The sequence below is a fragment of the Capra hircus genome, chromosome 5 (assembly GCF_001704415.2).
Source record: "Capra hircus breed San Clemente chromosome 5, ASM170441v1, whole genome shotgun sequence".
Lineage (NCBI taxonomy): Eukaryota > Metazoa > Chordata > Mammalia > Artiodactyla > Bovidae > Capra > Capra hircus.
The window spans coordinates 98,019,729-98,026,355 of NC_030812.1; the positions used below are offsets into that span (position 1 = coordinate 98,019,729).

Consider the following 6,627-nt stretch of genomic DNA (forward strand, 5'->3'; position numbering starts at 1 on the left):
ATTTCAAACATAGAATATTATCTTTAAAACTTAGTCTATCTTGAAACACTTACTAACACTCTGTGGAAATGAGAACCAAACATGCACCTCGCTTAACTGCAAAATGAGTGCTGTCACTCATCTCACACACCACCCACTCCAGGCTTCTTGTGATTGTATACACCATTTATTAACTAGCTAGGTACAGTTTTCATAGAGCGCCATCCTGGACATTACACAGCTGCGGAGATGAACAATCAAAGGGAAAACTACCCAGAACCAAGTCTGGCTAAGGACGCCAGGAAACAGCAAATGAGAGGTAAGAGCACGCGAAGTTCCCTCTTAGTCACTGAGCAGGAGAAAACCTACAGGGAATTAAAATTTCAAAATGCTTCTCACTATCCTCAATGGAATGACAGGAGCTACCAGTGCAAACGTGAGAATTTGATAGCTCACATCCTTTTTATTTATGAGGATCAGAGCTTGAATTTGAAATACAGTACTCTAGTATGAGCTTCCTGGTGACTTCATGATAAAGAATCCACCTAGAAATGCAGGAGACGTGGGTTGGATCCCTGGCAAGTCCCATGGACAGAGGAGCCTATCTATTCCAGCATTGTTGTAATTTGTAGTCTTTGATACACAACTTGTGAAGTGTTACATTTGCTGAAAATGTATATATTCTGAGAGGAGGATTACAATGTTTCATATGGATTTGGGGTCCAAGTTGATGTCTATGAATTCTCACTGATGTGGGATCTTTTGTTCTTCTAAAACAACTGTCTCCATTGCTCCTTTCTTAGTGTTTCCTTTTCTCTCCCTGCAGATTTACCGTCACCTTGAGAGAAGTTCGTTGCCGTGATCCTGAGAATCATCTGTTTTGTCTTGATGTATACTCTAGTGAGAGTGATAACTTTTATTCCAAGTAAGTATATTTTTGAAAATGTGATTGAACTTTTCACTTTAAAGATCATCAGTGCCTTCTCAAAAATCATATGATGAAATAAAACTCTTATTTTAATATGTGCATTCAGCCTAAATGTGGAATAGCTATTCTCAAATTGTCCAAAGTGTAAACAAGAGGATGATTCTAGGGAATATTATATATATATATATATATATGTATGTATGTTTATATTTGTACATATGTGTGCATGTATATATATATATATGTATTTTCTGATTTCATAACTCAAACACAAGCTTTAGGAAGCTGAAAGACCTTATTGAGAAATACAAATTAGTTCTTGAGATTGGTTAAACCAAATACTGTAATAGGTGGAGAAGTCTATTCCTTTAGGCTTTTGTTAATATTCCCCCCTCCCAATTTTCATTACTTTATTAATTTTTCTTGGTAAAAGCAACTTTACTCCAGATAATTCTAATTCTAAAACATGCCACATTTAAACTAAGAAACTAAAATTATTACGGTTTATTTAGATCAGTGTTAATTTTTTAAAAGATCATTTCATTTTTTCTAGGTACTAAAATACCAGAGCAGAACAATTCCTGTATGATAACAAAGCTCTGAAAAATTACATAATAATTTTCAAAGTTCTGATATTAAATACACTTAGTTTTATCTCTGTCTTAGGTTAGACAAAGATAATAATTGTCTTTGACAAGAAAGCATAAATTATAAAATCAAATGAACATTCATAAATGATCATAGAAGAGTGTTCCTTCTTAGACAACAATACATAGAAATATTCAGTTACAATCACCATACCTACTGCTGCCAGTTGGCTTAAATTTCCTCCTGTGATAATGCAATACAAATAATTTTACATTCTACAAAAGGAGTGTCATTGATTATCAGGTTGTGTAGAGAGTACATATTTTGTTTGTCTGTTTGCTTCCTGTGGGGACATTGAAGAATGAGAGGTTGACCTTTCTCTGTGAGTGTGTATATGAGTATGTACCAGCCTGTGAGAATGCATAACTATGTTATGTACATATATTTTATACTTAGCAAATATGTAAATGAATCTTAATTTCCTTAAGATTAATTTTTTTTGGATAATAATTCATAATCTTTCTTCAGAATGTCATTCTGGTCATTGTCCAAAAGACTGGTTACATATTCCAGCAACTGCTATTATATTACTTTTGGGAAAAAAAAACATGGAATAGGAGTTTGATAGCCTGTACTTCTAGGAACTCTATTCTGCTTCATATAGACAACGAAGAGGAAATGGTAAGATATTAAATGTTTCCAACACTTTGCTAAAGGCTTGATTCAGTATTATATTTGTTAGAATACACTTTATGTTTTTGTACATATTTGTAGTATGTTTAAGGCTTGTTATTTCATTAAACAATGGAATACAACTTAATGATATTTTATTTATATTTTTATCTTATTAATGCATGCTTTATAATTTCCAGTTCCTGCTTTTTTTGAAAACCATGGCTCTACAAATGCTAAATTCTAAAATAAATTGTGCTATTTAATTTTACCGTATATGAAGGAAAGTATACATATCATAATTTTGCATATTGATAAAAAATAGAACCATGTAATTGCACATCAGACCATGGATTAGAAATTTTCAGCTCCCAGCTACCCTGAAAAGTGAAAGCGCTAGTCGATCAGTCATGTGGGACTCTTTGCTATCCAATGGACCGTAGACCACCAGGTTCCTCTGTCGATGGAATTTCCCAGGCAAGGATACTGGAATGAGTAGCCACTCCCTTCTCCAGGGGACCTCCCTGACCTGAGGGTAGCACCCTGTCACCTGCACTGTAGGCAGATTCTTTACCAGCTGAGTCACCAGAGAAGCTCAGCGGCCCCATTCTCTGTAATTTCTCATCACATCTATGTCCTCCTTATTTACCCACCGTCATGACTTTTGATATTACAGAATCTCTTTGCATGTTTTTGCACTTCATATACATGGAATCATACAGTATGCATTTTTCTTTCTGTCTCCGCTCACTCCCATATGCTATTTTAAAAATCATCCCAATTCTTGCATTTACCTGGAGTTTGTTAATTTCTACTGTTCATTATGTAAAATCCATTCCATGCAATGTCTCTGATTGGAGATGGAGTCTTATGCCTTCAGCGATAAAGAGGCTTCCTGGGTTCAGTACTTTAAGTCATGGAATCACCTTTCCTGATCCCATCCTTACCCCTACGACCTAATTCTAGTGACTCTTGGCGGAGAAAGGACAAGCACTTCCTTTGACTGCTCCTTGTTAGCAGATGTTCTGATGGATCACCTTGTAAGGCTCACTGGGTGCTGCTCACAGGATTCCCCTCAACACACAGGAGGAATGGCTTATCTGTGCCACCTCCTACAGGTGTTAGGTGTTGGGAAGCAGCAGGCCCCCATCACTTTCTTCTGTTGGGGAAGGGATACAAAATGCCCCTAATATTCCCATCACCTCAGGGTCTCAAACGGTTTCACTTTTCTCTTCCTACCCTTCAGCATTCTCCTTTCTTTTTTTATTTTTTTTAATTTTTCTTTTTTTTAAATTTTTTAAATTTTAAAATCTTTAATTCTTACATGCATTCCCAAACATGAACCCCCCCTCCCACCTCCCTCCTCACAACATCTCTCTGGGTCATCCCCATGCACCAGCCCCAAGCATGCTGCACCCTGCGTCAGACATAGACTGGCGATTCTCCTTTCTTGTGTCTTTCATTAGTTCCCTTGTTTACAGTTGAACTTAGCAGGGAGGAACAGAGAGAAATGAATCTCTGATCCCTTGTCTGGTTCACTGGATTTCACCAATACAGAAACAGATTGCCTTGGAGTTTATCTAGTCAAAGAATGGAGTGGGACCTGGAAAACAAACCTTTGTCTTTCATGTCATTTATTTTCTCAATTTCACTCCCTTAATTTCTTTCTAAAACGGAAATTCTGAGAAACATAGATGTGAAATCCAGTGATATAATCACAGTATCTGGAAAAAAGAATGTCACAGAATCTAAAAATATTTAAAACGTTGCTATATTCAATTTGACAATATGGGTAACAGTTAAACTACATGAATCACTTTTCCTTATTAACATAAGAAAAGCAATGAAACTGCTAAACATAAATGTTTGAGTCTATTTTAAATCAAAAGTACAGACAATGGTTAATGCTTTGACAAATATTAACTTTCAACTTTGTACTTTTAGTGTTAGATTACACTAAACTTTCATCTTGTTCAGAAAACTAAGGATCCTTGATTTCTTTCATCAGTGTTTTATAGTTTTCTATATATAGATCTTTTGTTTCTTTAGGTAGACTTAATCTAAGTATTTTATTTTTTTCATGACAATGGTGAATGAAATTGTTTCCTTAATTTCTCTTTCTGTTTTCTCATTGTTGGTGTATAGGGATGTAAGGGATTTCTGTGTATTAATTCTATATCCTCCAACTTTACTATATTCATTGATTAGCTCTAGTAATTTTCTGGTGGTGTCTTTATGGTTTTCTTTGGAGAGGATCATGTCATCTGCAAACAGTGAGAGTTTTACTTCTTTTCCAAGCTGGAATCCTTTTATTTCATTTTCTTCTCTGATTGCTGTGGCTAAAACTTTCAAAACTATGTTGAATAGTAGTGGACACCCTTGTCTTGTTCCTGACTTTAGGGGAAATGTTTTCAAGTTTTCATCATTGAGGATAATGTTTGCTGTGGGTTTATCATATATGGCTTTTATTATATTGAGGTATGTTCCGTCTATGCCTGCTTTCTGGAGGGTTTTTTTTAAATCATAAATTGATGTTGAATTTTGTCAAAGGCTTTCTCTGCATCTATTGACATAATCATATGGTTTTTATCTTTCAATTTGTTAATGTGGTATATCACATTGATTGAATTGTGAGTATTGAGAATCCTTGCATTCCTGAGATAAAGCCCACTTGGTCATGACGTATGATCTTTTTAATATATTGTTAGATTTTTTTTGCTCGAATTTTGTTGAGGATTTTTGCATCTATGTTCATCAGTGATATTGGCCTGTAGTTTTCTTTTCTGTGGCGTCTTTGTCTGGTTTTGGTATTAGTGTGATGGTGGCCTCATTGAATGAGTTTGGAAGTTTACCTTCTTCTGCAATTTTCTGGAAGACTCTGAGTAGGATAGGTGTTAGCTCGTCTCTAAATTTTTTGTAGAATTCACCTGTGAAGCCATCTGGTCCTGGGCTTTTGTTTGTTTGAAGATTTTTTATCACAGTTTCAATTTCTGTGCCTGTGATAACTCTGTTAAGATTTTCTATTTGTTCTGGTTCAGTTTTGGAAGCTTATACTTTTCTAAGAATTCGTCCGTTTCTTCCAAGTTGTCCATTTTATGTGAAATAAGTCAAAGATGACACAAATAGATGGAAAAATATACTAAGTTCATGGATTGGAAGAATATAGCTAATATACTACCAAAAGCAATCTATAGATTCAATGCAATCCCTATCAAGCTACCAACAGTATTTTTCACAGAACTAGAACAAATAATTTCACAATATGTATAGAAATACAAAAAAAATCTCGAATAGTCAAAGCAATTTTGGGAAAGAATTGAACTGGAGGAATCAACTTGCCTGACTTCAGACTATACTATAAAGCTACAGTCATCAAGACAGTATGGTACTGGCATAAATACAGAAATATAGATCAATGGAACAAAACAGAGAGCCCAGAGATAAATCCACACACCTATGAAAAACTTATCTTTGACAAAGGAGGCAAGAATATACAATGGAGAGAAGACAAACTCTTTAACAAGTGGTTCTGGGGAAAACTAGTCAACCACCTGTAAAAGAGTGAAACTAGAACACTTTCTAACACCATACACAAAAATAAACTCAAAATGAAATTAAAGATCTAAGTGTAAAGCCAGAAGCTATAAAACTCCTAGAGGAAAACATAGGTAAAACACTCTGACATAAATCATAGCAGGATCCTCTATGACCCACCTCCAAGAGTAATGCAAATGAAAGCAGAAATAAACAAATGGGACCTAATTAAACTTAAAAGCTTTTGCACAATGAAGAAAACTATAAGTAAGGTGAAAAGACAGACTTCAGAATGGGAGAAAATGATAACAAATGAAGCAACTGACAAACAACTAATCTCAAAAATATACAAGCAGCATGCAGCTCAATTCCAGAAAAATAAATGACCCAATCAAAAAATGGGCCAAAGAACTAAACAGACATTTCTCCAAAGAAGACATACAGATGGTTAACAAACACATGAAAAGATGTTCCACATCACTCGTTATCAGAGAAACGCAAATCAAAACCACAATGAGGTACCATTTCACACCAGTCAGAATGGCTGCTATCAAAAAGTCCTCAAACAATAAATGCTGGAGAGGATGCAGAGAAAAGGGAACCCTCTTACACTGTTGGTGGGAATGCAAACTAGTACAGCCACTGTGGAGAAGAGTGTGGAGATTCCTTTAAAAAATGGAAATAGGGGGCGGTCCTAAGATGGCAGAGGAATAGGATGGGGAGACCGCTTTCTCCCCCATAACTTCATTGAAATATCATTTGAACACTGAGCAAATTCCACAAAACAACTTCTGAAAGCTGGAAGAGGACACCAGGCACCCAGAAAGGCAGCCCATTTTCTTTGAAAGGAGGTAGGACAAAATATAAAAGATAAAAAGAGAGACAAAATACTTAGGGACAGAGACCCATCCTGGGAAGGGAGTCGT

At 35.6% G+C, this 6,627-nt stretch overlaps 1 pseudogene; it reads left to right on the top strand.

Annotated features, from left to right (window-relative positions):
- LOC102172422 lies at window positions 204–2,206 on the top strand (annotated as a pseudogene).